The sequence below is a fragment of the Crinia signifera genome, chromosome 1, assembly GCF_055691185.1.
Source record: "Crinia signifera chromosome 1, ASM5569118v1, whole genome shotgun sequence".
NCBI classification, from domain to species: domain Eukaryota; kingdom Metazoa; phylum Chordata; class Amphibia; order Anura; family Myobatrachidae; genus Crinia; species Crinia signifera.
This window is the reverse complement of record NC_139217.1, coordinates 262946627-262963574: the sequence shown is the minus strand read 5'-3', so window position 1 is coordinate 262963574 and position 16948 is coordinate 262946627. Positions and strand designations below refer to the sequence as shown.

At 41.5% G+C, this 16948-nt stretch overlaps 2 pseudogenes; one reads left to right on the top strand and one right to left on the bottom strand.

The window, feature by feature from the left end:
* Positions 1-5214: 5214 nt before the first annotated feature.
* On the bottom strand, positions 5215-5334 carry LOC146037515 (5S ribosomal RNA; annotated as a pseudogene).
* A 6437-nt stretch (positions 5335-11771) lies between these two features.
* On the top strand, positions 11772-11891 carry LOC146037647 (5S ribosomal RNA; annotated as a pseudogene).
* The last annotated feature ends 5057 nt before the right edge of the window (positions 11892-16948 follow it).

Sequence of the window (16948 nt, the reverse complement as noted above, 5' to 3'; positions counted from 1 at the left end):
ATAGGTAACTCTAACCCCATCAGCCCCCTGCTCTCTGACCGTCTGTCATTTCTGCCAGACGGCGGCTGTCCCCCAGTTACCGCGAGCATGTATTCCCCCTTGGCAATTAGCATGTAATCCAACATGGCAATGAGCATGGAACCCTGGCAAAATGCATGTAGGTAAGCAGCACTTATGTAGCATCATTTTTAATAGGCATTATGGTGTTTGACATAATACGCAATGGACATTATGGTGTGTGGCTTAACATGTAATGGGCATTATGGTGTAAATGTTTAATGCACACCTTTGGCGCGCAATGTCCCTGTTTATGAAGCATATTGTGCATTATTGCTCAATCTGTTTGGTATAGTGTGTATTTTGGCTCAATCCATGTGGCAAAATGTGAATTTTGCTTTAATCTGTGTGGCATAACGTAAATTTTGACTCAATCTGTGTGCCATAGTGTGAATTTTAGCTCAGATGGTGTAAATTTTGGCTCATTCCATGTGGCATAATGTGTAATAGGCAAATACAGTATAAGGAGGTTACTATTGTGTTGCATGATTTGTATAAGGGGTATATGGTGTGGTAACTTAGGTGACCCGCCTCACCCCACAAGTATCTTAAAACATCAGCATCCTGTGGTTGCACCTTTGGAGGGCACCTGCCAATATATCTCCATGCATTTTTCATATGCCAGCCCCCTGCCTTTTCCATGCATGTATAATTAGTTGAAAGTATTTACACAAATAGAGACACACCCATGAGCAGACCACCCAACCAGAACACAGGTCACACCTCCCACATTATTAGGTGCTGGAAGGGCCGGTGCAAGAGTTCTTGGCACCCTAGGCAAAACCTCTGCTGACTCCCCCCCATTAACCCTTAAGAAAGAGGTTTTATTTACTTACAGTTTCTTGTATAGCGCAGCAGAATTCGGTTGTGCTTTACAAATGTTCACAACCACTGGGTAAAACAGACATTCATGGAGAAAGGAGGGCTATGCTGTACACAGCCTTGAGGGGAGGAGTGTAATGCGGGCGCTGCCAATCCAGATCCACGGGCAGTGGGGTGGGGGTGTTATGCGCGCGGTGGGCTGCCACTCGCCGATTACATTGATGAGCTCCAGGGGGCAAGGGGTGCGGGCGCTACCACCCGCCAATTAAATAGAGCAGCTCCAGGGAGCGGGGGGCGGCTGCACCTCCCGCTGATGACACCACTGACCAGCCTCCAGGTGTGTGTGTGTGTGTGTGTGTGTTTGGGGGGGGGGGGGTTGTGGGCTTACCTGCTGCTTCCCTGAAGGCTGGGATGGTTACTGCTTTTTTCCTGTTCCTCCTGCTCCTTGCGCGTCAGGCAACTGGTTTCCTGCTTCTTTTCTGCAGCTCTGTAGTGGCCCCCCCAGTGGCCGGCGCCCTAGGCAAATGCCTTAAGCGGCCTAGTGGTGGCGCCGGCCCTGGGTGCTGGCCACAACCCCTATTATTGCGCATAATAGGCCCTTGAAAATTTTTAGCTCCAGGCCCATTTAGACCTTAATCTGGCTCTGAAGACGGCGAGTACCCCCTGCTCTACTAGCTCACATACTGTAGCTCTGACCATGCCCCCCAAGGCAGATAAATGGGGGAAGCATGGCCTCACTAGAGCACCATCCCCCACAAAGCCATGCCCCCTTTTGAATAGACCATGCTTCCTAAATATTTATTGTCAGATCGGTCTGGTTGGAACAAATACCTGGTAACTTTTAGGAGCAAACGACAGTTGACCATTTGCTTTGAAATGCTAGAAAACTGACAAAAAAAAAAAAAAAGGTCATTCAGAGATTACCAGATTTTTGTTCCAACTAGCCAGATCGGACAATAAATGTTTAGATGTGGGGGGGCGGACAACATGAGCACATAAGAAGGGCAGGAGGGGAAGAAGGGACACAGGCTATAACAGAACAATGGCACTGCAGCCAAAGAGTTGGGTTGGAGGAGCCAGCACTGTGGGGGCGCATAGTTTCTGGGAAGAGTATATTGCTACCTGCAAGTTACAGATTCTGGGGAGATGAATATATATATATATATATATATATATATATATATATATAACGACGATGACAGAATAGGCGGCACTCTGAGGATTTTCAAGTAAAGTTGTATTAAAGTATGACACCTAATTAATTAGTTAATACAACTTTACTTGAAAATCCTCGGAGTGCCGCCTATTCTGTCATCGTCATTGTTCTATTCCTCTGGAAGGCACCGGGGTACGTTCCTGGAGGGGAGAGTGCCGGACCGCACACCCACACCATATATATATTTTGTTAAAGTCGAGTTACACACACGCCATTTTAGGATAGTATGGCCGTCATTTTGGTTCGCAGAGTTGCGCAAATAAAGTAATAATACCCGAGTCCAGGTGTAATACTTTGCCCCAATCAATGAGGACTGGACATTCGAATCCTGACCAATAGGAATGGCCTTTGACCTCCCCCTTCTGACCCTATAAGATAGCTAACCCTGGGCTGCCTCGGTCACTTTGGCACTGCTGATATCCCCTCACCAACCCGGGCTATAGTTCTATTTGAATATAGCGAGCTCCGACCGGACTGCGCTGCGCTATTCCTTAACGGTAACATTTGTATTCCCGTTTTATGTAATGTGGCTGATTATAATTGTATCTGTTCCTTTGTAAGTGTTTTAAAGTATTTATAATTGTTAGATAATTGTATCACGTGTTACCCTGTATTTTCTTCTTTCTGTAATCCCCTTATGTCCTCTAGGGACTAAATACACTGTTTACGGAGAATCTATCTCCTCACTTGTTTTATCGTGGTCTCGTCTAATTATTCGCATCTAGCGATAAGGTGTATTACGGACCTTGTCCATAAAGTGTTTTCGCAGATTAGAGACTAAAGGCCCCCATACACTAGCCGATTTTGGTCAGATTTCAGCCAGACCAGTCGGATCGTGCGCATTGGATCTGCGTCGGGTGGTCGGACCTGCTGCACTTCCGACCACCCGACTTGGGACCTAGTGGGGCGGCGCGGCGGTAGAGGGAGCAGGGGGGGCTGGGGACGCTGCGGGGGACACAGGCGGCATAGAGCCGGGCAGGGGGAGCCGGCGGGAGCTGTCAGTACGGAATAAAAAAAAAAAGCCCATACAATGAATGGGCGGCCTGTGATTGGCTGAGCGCTCTCTCAGCCAGTCAGCAATTGGCTGAGAGAGCGCTCAGCCAATCACTAGCTGCCCATTTATTGTATAGGCTTTTTTTTTCTAGCACTGACAGCTCCCGGCTCTATGCCGCCTGTGTCCCCCGCAGCGTCCCCAGCCCCCCTGCTCCCACCAGCAGCCCTGCTCTGTAGGCCCCCCCCCCTGCTCCCCGGGTTTTTTACATGTGATAAATCGAGACGATGCCAATCTAATCAAGCTCCCCCGGGGAGCAGCCGGGGAAGCTCAGGGGGAAGTCGGGGGCGACTTGTCCTAAGGACAAGTCGCCCTAGTGTATGGGGGCCTTAAGTACTGCGAAGGGATCTCCTATTACTGCATTGATTCATCCATGTACAATACACGGTAAAGGTACGCTACGCTTTGTTCGCATGTAGCTAGGAATAAAAGGTACGCAAGTTATGGAAAAAGTACGTAACCTACGCTTTTCACTTATTGTTCTTTGGTCATATAAATATCAGTATTGAGATATATATATATATATATATATATATATATACTTGCAAAGTAAGCGGCACCCGGAGACTGGTAAATCTAAATCCAGTCTCCGGGTGGCACTTACTTTGCAAGTGTGTTGGGACACCGCGGTATTCTAGAGCTTGGCACCGGAGCCAGTTCACTATTTGTGTTTGGAAGTGCTGCCCTACCACATATATATATATATATATATATATATATATATATATTAAAAGTAATGTATAAAGATATCGGCGACTAATTATTGTAAAAGAGCTAGGATATATATATATATATATAAAAAGGCGGGTTTATAGATATAAAAAATTTTTTAATAGTTGACAAATTCGATATAAAAGAGAAACAAGTAAACAATGATCGCTAAAAGAAAAAACAATTAAAAAAAAAAAAAAAAAAACTTTTTGGTATAAAAATTTTTTTTAGTAAAAAGACAGGATTCTAAAATAAAATAGAGAAAGGTGCTTATCTTTGGAGTAGGAAGGATTGCCCAACGCGTTTCGTCTTATGTGACTTCTTCAAGGGGTAGGAGACAAGTGAGACCGGGCTGATATTTATACCTATGTACCTGCTCAGATACTTGGTGACATCACTTTCTGTAATTAACTAATCTAAACTGGCTATTACTGTTTTAACCTAACCTGGGGATACATCTAGAGTTTACTTAAACACATATAGGGACTGAGAGCATAAACGCTATATTTAAAACAAAAATAGAGTTCTCAAAATGCTTTAAAAACATTTATATATACAAAACTCGGCCCTTCCGCCACGTTTCCGGCATCCGTTTCGCGCTACTGCGCATGCCCGGCTGCAGGAGCTTCAGAGAGGAGAGGAGGCGACCTTCTATGTTACTGCGCATGCGTCGGCCGGAGATGGTCAGACGGGGCTTCAGTATGCAGCTCTTGTGAGCGAGTTTCTGAATTCTTTTTTTGCTTGCGGCCATTTTCTTGGAGATTAGGCTGATCTCTGCTGATTCTCAGTGTGCCGTTTATTAAATACATAGGGAACAAAGAGGCAAATTAATAGATTGTTTGTGGACATGTAAACTACTAAATAAACGGGTTGACTTAGTATAATGTTTATGGACATATAAACAATTAAATGGACAGGTAGACTTATTTAAATGAGGTTCGTTACGTGAGGTGATTCTGATGCTAATTAACAGTGTACGAGAATGTGAATAACAAGTTTATTAGTGCACCCAGTTATGATATAGCATACATTGGTGTGCAGAATAGTATACGAGTGCAAAGGGGGATCATTTAATTTGTGTCAGTTCGAACTAGTATGTTCAAGGTGCTGGTGTGTTAAAGTGCTACAGTTGGAGTGCTAAAGTGCCTTTTGAAAAAAGGCAGTATTGATTAACCTTAATTAGTTAATAATAATAATAAATATTGATTAAATAAATAAATAAATAAATAATTAGAGTGCTACAATTAGAGTGCTAGAGTGCATTTTATTAGTTGTAAAGTGCATAATACAATCAATAGGTAATTTATATAAGATTTAGGTATATCATTCCCTCCATTGGTTGTCTGTCTTTAAATTATTGCTACAGCACCAGGTTTTCCCAAGGGGTCTCCCATCTTGGTACTAGCCTGGCCCAACACTGCTTAGCTTTCAAGATCGGACGAGATTGGGCGTATCAACGTGTGGTTTGACTGTAGGTTATTATGACGACAATTGGAGTTTGGATATTGGTTGCCAGATATCAGTTTTAAAACAACTTTTTGAATAGTATTACGCACTTCATGAATAAAAGAAAGATTGTGTGGAAGAAAGATAAAAATTCAGTTCATTCAAGATTGACCTTATAAAAACGGTGCTATTTCATAGCTGTCATTAAAACCCAGGGGATGTAGTGTGTTCAATTCAAAGATCCAGTACATCTCCCTCTGGGAAAGCTTGTTAGCTAGATCGCCACCTCTTGGTCCCAATTTGACCCATTCGATGGCTTTAAATGTCATTCCTTCTGGATTCGCATTGTGCTGGGTTTCGAAGTGTTTGTATAGAGCATGATTGTCAATCTTGTTTTTAATGTTCCGGCTATGTTCTTGAATTCGCAGTTTTAGAGGTCTTTTAGTCTTGCCCACGTATTTCAGGTGACCTGGACATTCCAGAAGATATATTACCGATGAGGTGTTGCAGTTCATAAAGTCTTTTATAATGTATTCCTTACTGTCATTGTGGTTAGTGAATTTTTTCCTGTTCGGATGAACATACCTACAAATGTTGCATTTTCCGCATTTGTAGGCACCTGTGCATTTTATTCCAGGATTCGTTTGTGTTCGCTTTGATGTAATTAGACTGGGTGCCAGGATGTCCTTCAGATTCTTTGATTTTTTAAAAATAATCTCAGGGTTGGGTGGGAGTATTTCTTTCAAGATAGGGTCCATCAGCAGCAGGTTCCAATGTTTCTTTAAACTTTGTTTGATCTTAGTTTCATGTTGGTTGTATGTAGTAATGAAAGCTACTGACTCTTTTCTCTCATTTTTTCTCTTGTATTCCAGCAAATCTTCTCTTTTGACCTTATTGACTTTGGTTCTTGCTTTCTGTATGATCTCGTTAGGGTATTCTTTCTCTTCAAATCTTTTTCTATACATCTCCAGTTGCATCTCACAGTCCTCAGCCTGGTTGCAATTTCTTTTGATGCGATTGAATTGAGAGTAGGGGATGTTCTCTTTCCATTTGCGGAGGTGGTTGCTCTTGAAATGCAAATAGCTGTTAGTGTCCACCTTCTTAATGAAGTTTTTTGTTATTACTTCTGACTCATCTCCTATCAGAACCAAATCTAGGAACTCAATCTTTGTTTTATCAATGCTGGATGTGAAGCGTAGGTTCATGTTGTTATCTTCTATATATTTGAGGAACTCTAAAAATGAATTTTCATTACCTTCCCATATAATTAAAATGTCATCAATATATCTTTTGTAAAATCTGATGTTGTCCTTAAAAGTATGGTCCGTGTAAATAAAACGTTTCTCCCAACTTCCCATAAAAAGATTCGCGAAACTGGGCGCAAAAGTAGTCCCCATTGCAGTACCACATCTTTGGAGATAAAACTGGTCCAGGAATTTAAAATAGTTATGGCTTAAAATGAATTTCATTGTATCACATATGAACGTCTTATGTTGTGGAGTCAAAGTGTCGTCCTCTTCCAGAAATTCTTCACAGGCTTCAATTCCTAGTTTGTGGTCAATGCAAGTATATAGCGACTGAACGTCTATTGTGGCCCAATAAAAGGATTCTTTCCATTTAAAATCTTTTAAAAGGTTTAAAACAGTGGTGGTATCTTTCAAGTATGCTGGCAATTTCTTTACGCATTTGCTCAAGAAGATATCAACGTATTCCGACAGGTTCGAAGTTAAGGAATCTATCCCCGCCACTATCGGGCGTCCAGGTGGATTTTTCAAAGACTTATGAATCTTCGGCAGGAAGTAGAAGATGGGGGTAATCGGACTTGACCTCATTAGGTATTGGTACTCCTCTTTAGTTAAAACTTTCTCACGTAGTCCTTGTAATAAGAGGGTTCTGAGTTCCTCAATGTATTCATCCTTTGGATCTTGACTAAGGGCTGAGTATGAAACTGTATCTCCCAGTAGTCTGTTGGCCTCTGTTATGTATGCTTCACGATCCATAATGACGAGTCCTCCCCCTTTATCTGCTTGTTTCAAGATTATCTCTGTGTTGTTTTTAAGGTGCTTCAGTGCTTCTCTTTCTGTATTGGTTAAATTCTTTTTTATAATTGGTTCCATTGCTTCTTCACACAGGTCTTTCTTCACTAGGTCATGAAAGATCCCAATGTTGTTGCCCTTGGATTCGATGGGGTAATATTTAGATACAGGTTTTAGGCCCGAATTCGATCTGTTTTCATAGTTTTGTATACTAGCATTTTCTTTCCTCGCAAAATGTCTTTTCAGCGTTAGTTTTCTTACGAACTTGTTCAAGTCAATATATGTCTCAAATTTATTCATGCCTCCCGTAGGGGCGAAGGATAGACCTCTATTGAGAAGGGTGGTTTCTGCTTCGGTTAAAACATGCTTTGAGAGATTAAAAATTCCTTTTGGTTGTGTCCTTATTGTAGTGTTCTTTTTTTGGGGTCTCTCCCTCCTACCGCCCCTCTTTCCTCTTCCTCTAAAAATCTTCTTTTTAGAGGGGATGCTATTCTTATGTCTTCCTTCACTGTCTGTCTCATTGTTTCCCGGACCCTTGTTGCTGTGTCCGAGGATAAAAAATCCTCCTGTTCTCCTGTGGATTTGAGTCTCTGTAGAGGTGTAAATCTGTTGAAGGTCCTCCAATGTGGAGTTTTTGGAGATTCGGTATTCCTAGTGTTGAATTTTCGATTCGTGTTCTTGGTTAGCTGGTAAGTAGGTCTTTGATAATTTCTCTGCTGGTTAGGTGCATTAGCAAATCTGCTCCAATTCTTAACTTTGCCTTGATCGTAATCATGCTTGTCTCTTTGGAATTTCTTCTCCTTATTTTTAATTACTTCCTCCTCCATTCTTTCCAATTTTTTGTTCAGCACTTTCTCATTGATTTTGTAGTCCTCATTGTCTTTGTGTGTTTCTAGTGTACTTTCTTTGTTTTTAATCTCTTCTTCAAGTAGAATTAGGGATTTCTTTTTTTCGGTTACTATTTATCTCATTAAGTCCATTGAGCAATTGTGCAAGATTGCATCCCATTTGTTTATAAATTCTGGGTCTGTATTGCCAAAAGTTGGTTGCTTATTTAATCTAAGACCCCTTGGGATTCTGTTTACTGAGAGGTATTGCTCTAGTCCTTTAATGTCCCACCAAGTTTTCATTTCCTTCGCTAGCAATCTTTCCATTGACCAGAATTTGTCATCTAAATCCTCTGTATTTATAGATTCAGTTATCACTTCAGTTTCACAAAAGATTTTTTGGCACCAATCATTCCTCTTGTTGGTGCGTTCATTAGCTCTGAACATGGTCCGAAGTAATTGGCACCAGGCAGCCTTTCAAAAAATACCTGGAAAGTGTCTATATGCTATGGATAAAAGGCGCCACTTGTGCTATTTGCGTATAAAAAACAATAATATTCCCTTTGGTTATATAGGGTGTCTGCCACTCTTTAAATAAAAGTAAGGGTATGTTACTCAAAAATGAAATTAAAAGTAATGTATAAAGATATCGGCGACTAATTATTGTAAAAGAGCTAGGATATATATATATATATGAAAAGGCGGGTTTATAGATATAAAAAAATTTTTAATAGTTGACAAATTCGATATAAAAGAGAAACAAGTAAACAATGATCGCTAAAAGAAAAAAACAATTTAAAAAAAAATAAAAAAAACTTTTTGGTATAAAAAATTTTTTTTGTAAAAAGACAGGATTCTAAAATAAAATAGAGAAAGGTGCTTATCTTTGGAGTAGGAAGGATTGCCCAACGCGTTTCGTCTTATGTGACTTCTTCAAGGGGTAGGAGACAAGTGAGACCGGGCTGATAAACTCCACATTGGAGGACCTTTAACAGATTTACACCTCTACAGAGACTCAAATCCACAGGAGAACAGGAGGATTTCTTATCCTCGGACACAGCAACAAGGGTCCGGGAAACAATGAGACAGACAGTGAAGGAAGACATAAGAATAGCATCCCCTCTAATAAGAAGATTTTTAGAGGAAGAGGAAAGAGGGGCGGTAGGAGGGAGAGACCCCAAAAAAAGAACACTACAATAAGGACACAACCAAAAGGAATTTTTAATCTCTCAAAGCATGTTTTAACCGAAGCAGAAACCACCCTTCTCAATAGAGGTCTATCCTTCGCCCCTACGGGAGGCATGAATAAATTTGAGACATATATTGACTTGAACAAGTTCGTAAGAAAACTAACGCTGAAAAGACATTTTGCGAGGAAAGAAAATGCTAGTTTACAAAACTATGAAAACAGATCGAATAAGGCCTAAAACCTGTATCTAAATATTACCCCATCGAATCCAAGGGCAACAACATTGGGATCTTTCATGACCTAGTGAAGAAAGACCTGTGTGAAGAAGCAATGGAACCAATTATAAAAAAGAATTTAACCAATACAGAAAGAGAAGCACTGAAGCACCTTAAAAACAACACAGAGATAATCTTGAAACAAGCAGATAAAGGGGGAGGACTCGTCATTATGGATCGTGAAGCATACATAACAGAGACCAACAGACTACTGGGAGATACAGTTTCATACTCAGCCCTTAGTCAAGATCCAAAGGATGAATACATTGAGGAACTCAGAACCCTCTTATTACAAGGACTACGTGAGAAAGTTTTAACTAAAGAGGAGTACCAATACCTAATGAGGTCAAGTCCGATTACCCCCATCTTCTACTTCCTGCCGAAGATTCATAAGTCTTTGAAAAATCCACCTGGACGCCCGATAGTGGCGGGGATAGATTCCTTAACTTCGAACCTGTCGGAATACGTTGATATCTTCTTGAGCAAATACGTAAAGAAATTGCCAGCATACTTGAAAGATACCACCACTGTTTTAAACCTTTTAAAAGATTTTAAATGGAAAGAATCCTTTTATTGGGCCACAATAGACGTTCAGTCGCTATATACTTGCATTGACCACAAACTAGGAATTGAAGCCTGTGAAGAATTTCTGGAAGAGGACGACACTTTGACTCCACAACATAAGACGTTCATATGTGATACAATGAAATTCATTTTAAGCCATAACTATTTTAAATTCCTGGACCAGTTTTATCTCCAAAGATGTGGTACTGCAATGGGGACTACTTTTGCGCCCAGTTTCGCGAATCTTTTTATGGGAAGTTGGGAGAAACGTTTTATTTACACGGACCATATTTTTAAGGACAACATCAGATTTTACAAAAGATATATTGATGACATTTTAATTGTATGGGAAGGTAATGAAAATTCATTTTTAGAGTTCCTCAAATATATAGAAGATAACAACATGAACCTACGCTTCACATCCAGCATTGATAAAACAAAGATTGAGTTCCTAGATTTGGTTCTGATAGGAGATGAGTCAGAAGTAATAACAAAAAACTTCATTAAGAAGGTGGACACTAACAGCTATTTGCATTTCAAGAGCAACCACCTCCGCAAATGGAAAGAGAACATCCCCTACTCTCAATTCAATCACATCAAAAGAAATTGCAACCAGGCTGAGGACTGTGAGATGCAACTGGAGATGTATAGAAAAAGATTTGAAGAGAAAGAATACCCTAACGAGATAATACAGAAAGCAAGAACCAAAGTCAATAAGGTCAAAAGAGAAGATTTGCTGGAATACAAGAGAAAAAATGAGAGAAAAGAGTCAGTAGCTTTCATTACTACATACAACCAACATGAAACTAAGATCAAACAAAGTTTAAAGAAACATTGGAACCTGCTGCTGATGGACCCTATCTTGAAAGAAATACTCCCACCCAACCCTGAGATTATTTTTAAAAAATCAAAGAATCTGAAGGACATCCTGGCACCCAGTCTAATTACATCAAAGCGAACACAAACGAATCCTGGAATAAAATGCACAGGTGCCTACAAATGCGGAAAATGCAACATTTGTAGGTATGTTCATCCGAACAGGAAAAAATTCACTAACCACAATGACAGTAAGGAATACATTATAAAAGACTTTATGAACTGCAACACCTCATCGGTAATATATCTTCTGGAATGTCCAGGTCACCTGAAATACGTGGGCAAGACTAAAAGACCTCTAAAACTGCGAATTCAAGAACATAGCCGGAACATTAAAAACAAGATTGACAATCATGCTCTATACAAACACTTCGAAACCCAGCACAATGCGAATCCAGAAGGAATGACATTTAAAGCCATCGAATGGGTCAAATTGGGACCAAGAGGTGGCGATCTAGCTAACAAGCTTTCCCAGAGGGAGATGTACTGGATCTTTGAATTGAACACACTACATCCCCTGGGTTTTAATGACAGCTATGAAATAGCACCGTTTTTATAAGGTCAATCTTGAATGAACTGAATTTTTATCTTTCTTCCACACAATCTTTCTTTTATTCATGAAGTGCGTAATACTATTCAAAAAGTTGTTTTAAAACTGATATCTGGCAACCAATATCCAAACTCCAATTGTCGTCATAATAACCTACAGTCAAACCACACGTTGATACGCCCAATCTCGTCCGATCTTGGAAGCTAAACAGTGTTGGGCTAGGCTAGTACCAAGATGGGAGACCCCTTGGGAAAACCTGGTGCTGTAGCAATAATTTAAAGACAGACAACCAATGGAGGGAATGATATACCTAAATCTTATATAAATTACCTATTGATTGTATTATGCACTTTACAACTAATAAAATGCACTCTAGCACTCTAATTGTAGCACTCTAATTATTTATTTATTTAATCAATATTTATTATTATTATTAACTAATTAAGGTTAATCAATACTGCCTTTTTTCAAAAGGCACTTTAGCACTCCAACTGTAGCACTTTAACACACCAGCACCTTGAACATACTAGTTCGAACTGACACAAATGAAATGATCCCCCTTTGCACTCGTATACTATTCTGCACACCAATGTATGCTATATCATAACTGGGTGCACTAATAAACTTGTTATTCACATTCTCGTACACTGTTAATTAGCATCAGAATCACCTCACGTAACGAACCTCATTTAAATAAGTCTACCTGTCCATTTAATTGTTTATATGTCCATAAACATTATACTAAGTCAACCCGTTTATTTAGTAGTTTACATGTCCACAAACAATCTATTAATTTGCCTCTTTGTTCCCTATTGTGGAAGTCTAGGTACACACACGCCATTTTGTGATAGTATGGCCGCCATTTTGGTTCGCAGAGTTGCGCAAATAAAGTTTCCATACCCGAGTATGTGTGACAATGTGGACCAGAAGGGTAGACATACTATCACATATAAATTCATAATAACACACTTACACGAAATGAAATATAGTTAAAAGGTTTAGAACGCCACACATAGCTTAGTTAGCCCTGCACACACCTGTCTATATCGTGTTTAGTACCGTTCCGTTCAGCTCATTATGCGGAGTATTCCAATCATTGCGAATATTTCGCAATGTACACTGTCCGATAGTTATGGATTAAATCCATATCCCAGAGACAGTTTCTGTTGTAAGTAGTTAACAAAGGAAACTAGATAAAACCGGTTCTTATCCTTGCTGACGCCGAAACCACCGAACAAAGGACTCTTAAAGTTCACTCCCCTGCACCTGGTCAGACCAGGTACAGCGTCTAACCTCCAATCACAGTGGACCGGACATATGATCTCTGACCAATGAGAATGGCCTTTGACCTCCCCTTTCTGACCCTATAAGATAGGCGACCCGGAGCAGGCTCGGTCACTTCGGCACAACTACCTTCCCTGGACCTTCCTACCGGACTATCGCTCATTCCTGAACGATAGTGAGCTCTGACCGGACTGCGCTTCGCATACTAGAGTGAGACGGGTAACGGTTGCATTTTTCACGGTATTTATCCTTGTAGTATTGTTGGCTGATTGTGTCTTGTATTATTGTATTCTTTCCCCTTAGCAGAGTTTGTTAGTATTCATTGTTAGTATATTGTATCACTTGTTATACCTGTTTATTTCTTATTTCTGTAACCCCCCTTTTGTCCATTAGGGACTTTAATACAACCTTTTTATGGAGTTCTAACCTCCTTACTTCTATTCAGTGGTCGTGTCTGGTTATTCGCATAATAGCGATACGGTATATTGCGGACTCTGTCCTTTAAAGTATATTCGCAGAATTAGAGACAAAGTCCTGCGAAGAGATCTCTTATCAAGGTATTGGTTCTTAACTGTATAACATACAATTAATAGGTACGCTACGCTGCGCTACGTTTTGTTCGCACGTAGTTAGGTATAAAGGGTAAGCCAGTTGCGGACACATTACGTAACCTGCGCTTTTCACATATTGTATCTCTGGTCATAGTTTAATCACCATTAACAATTGGGGGCACGTCCGTCCGCTCCACATTCCAGAACTCAGTACCAGGCGTGCGACCCGACCTATACCAGCAAAAGGGTGGAAGTATTATCCATTGCTGGATAGGCCAGGTCCGCGGCGGTGCGGGGTTCGGGAAGTGCTAGCGCTGAACCCGGAGTACAATAGGTGAAAGCCACGTGTTTTAAAGTATATCATACCTAAGTGTTTAGTAAACTGTACTTCTGCCTGCCACAAGTAGTTTAACGGGGTATAGTGTCTTGGGTTGCTTGTTTATTACAGTATATGTACCACGTGCGATAAGGTTCGCACACGTGGAATCTGTGTTTATTATAGTACATAGAGGATCCCCTCTGTGCAAAAACTATAATTGTTTATTGTTAGCTACCGCAAAAACAGGGACTCCGCCAAGTGGCGACAAGTCCTGGGCCTTTTTGCAGTAACGTAAAGCGTCTATTGTGTATTACGCAAGGTGCGCGCGCACGTGCCCACATCGGGAAAGTTTCGCATCTTTGTACGTGGTTTACGGATTAAGTGCGGGATTTATTTCGCATCTTGATACGTAACTCTCGGACAGAGTTAAGGGATTTATTCCACATTTAGGCGCAATTACTGCGTATATCGAAACCCGAGCGCAACCTTGCAAATACACTATAGAACACGTGGGTGGCCGATTCATCGGCGGCCTGTGAACAAGCGCACGTACACACGTGGCTGTTCATTGGTACTGCACACGCAGCACACATAGGAAGAAGTGAACAGTATTTAAACCACTAGCTTTATTTAAACAGTATAGTAATATACTGCGAATGAAGCGGTGATTAAGAAAAGAAAATAAGGTTTTCTTTTTGTTCATTTTCTCATAAGCAAGCAACTCAAGCATTATTTTAATAGATTCCTATAGTTTATTATAAGGGATTTATACCTGCATAAGAATCTAGTGAAAAGCTACCAGCCTGGGAAAATTTTCTGTACAGAAATATTTCACAAATTAGCATAAGACCAAGGTGTAACTAGCGCCCAGTGTGAAAAATAACTGAGGCGAACGGGTGTGTGACGGCACGACTCAGCGCAGTGTAGTCCAGTGTAGGACAGTCCAGTTAGGACCCGGGTTCACGTGACGACGTGCCCATAGGAACTGCCCCTTCAGTGGAATTAATTCCGCTAGGAGGGTACAAGAAGATACATCGGAACGCACTTGTTTCCGATTAGCTACTTTAGAAATCCGATTTTTGGGGGTATAGGAAAGCAAGTTTGTTATACCCTGGAAAAATTGTGCCGCATCAAGCAAGTTGGCTAGAAGTTCGCTGCTAGTTGAAAGACTTGGTGATTGAGTATCATACCTCGTATCCTTCGCACCTGCTTGACTGTGGGATGTTCTAGGAAGCTGTAGAAGTGAGTGTTTGGGGAGCTCTCAGATAATTAATAACCCACCGATATCTATTAAGCTGTGAACGTTTATTCCTGTAACTATGGGTAATAACGGGTCACGCTGTGATAACGTGCAAGATAGGGAGGAAGCAAGCCGGCCAAGAGGATCGGCTGCTTTTATTATGTGCAGGAAGCACGGTGAACTCGCAGTTGTTTACCAAAATAAATGGAGAAAAATGACACAAGGCAGCAAGTTAGAATTTCCCAGTGTTGGTAGCTTCGATCCAGAAATCTTATCGGCAGTAAAAGATGAAATATGCCTACTCTCCAGTCGTAAGGAGAGAGTGAAGCATATAAATATTCTTAAATTGTGGCAGAAGGAAGGACAGGAACAATGGGGAACCAGAGGTCTGGCAATACCTGATGCAATCAGCCACAATAAAAATGCAAATGCAACCGCTGCCACACTAGAATCAGCTCCCCCACCCCCATATGTGCCGAAGGGGTTAATGTCTCATAAGAAAGACCTAAGTAATCATGTACCTGTTACTAACTTGTACCCTGTTTTATCCCCTTACAAGGAAACCCGAGAGGAAAACGAGCAGCTGTTGGCACTGGCCGTCTCTCATGCAATTAATATGATTGAGGGAAAAGCTCAACCCGCTGTTGAGGCCCCAGCACAGGAGGAGGAGACGGCTGATGCCAACAGCATAGTATTGGACTCAGGTAATGATGCACCACACAGCACAGACACAAATGACTCCCAAGCAGGTCCCAGTAATGCGAATGTGGTACAAACATACCCTGTACGCACACTGGAGGTTCCCTATGGTAAGGCAGACAGAGAGGGTGTGATACCTACCAGGAAGATGACCATGCTAAACCCATGGACACGGTTAGAGCTGCGGTCCATCATTACAGACTTCCCTGATCCTAGGAAAGATCTGGCAATATGCCGGAAATTTGTAAGGGATCTGGGAAACTCTGATGAGCCCACCAACAAGGATTGGAGAATCATGTTGAGGGCCTGTCTCCCCACTCACATTGACATCCCGAAATTCATTCAGGATAGTGGATTGAAAGTGGACAAGGAGATAAATGATGAGATCAACCAGGAGAATATACGCCTGATTAACTTACAGTTGGGAGTATATTTTCCTGCGGCAGTAGAATATAGCAAGATTTTCACCATCAAACAGAAAGATGGCGAAACTGCTGCTGATTATTTTACAAAAGCCTTACTGGAGGTATCAAAGTACACTGGTGTCTCCGAGCCTAAGGACGACCCCCACCTGAGGGAGATGATTGTCTCTGTGCTGGTGGAAGGGCTTAGGGAAAACCTGAGAGCCAGAGTCCAAACCTCTTTCCCAAATTGGCGTGGAATGACAGTGGATGCCCTACGGGAATCTGCTGTGGACCACGACCGCAACATTAAGAAGCACAGGGAACTGCAAACTGACAAACTGATGATGGTTAGCATCCAAGCCCTTACTAATGCCCCAAACAAAGCTGCATACCAACAACGAAACACCAGGGAAACAGGTAGAAAGCCAATTATCTGTTACAACTGCAATAGGGAAGGTCATTACTCAGCTCATTGTAGGTCAGGAAACCCCAGGAGTTATCAGACACATAAGCGAGAATGGGAATCTCACAAAGGTGAGACACGGAGATACCCAGCCCCTAGACAATGGGAGGAGACAGACAGGTCACGCAACATGCCTCCTCCCCATCTGATGGCTGACACTGTGCTAAGGGCAACCCAGGTCAGACCATAGGAAACAGGTCATACCTGTATCCTACAGCCAGTTAGACTAACTCAACACCTTGGAGAGGAACCTCAGGTGAAGGTTGATATAGCTGGAGTAAGGCAAACCTTTTTGGTTGATACAGGGGCGGCCAGATCTGTTCTCAACACTCCTCTTCACTTGGGTTTCACTAACCAATCAGTAGCAG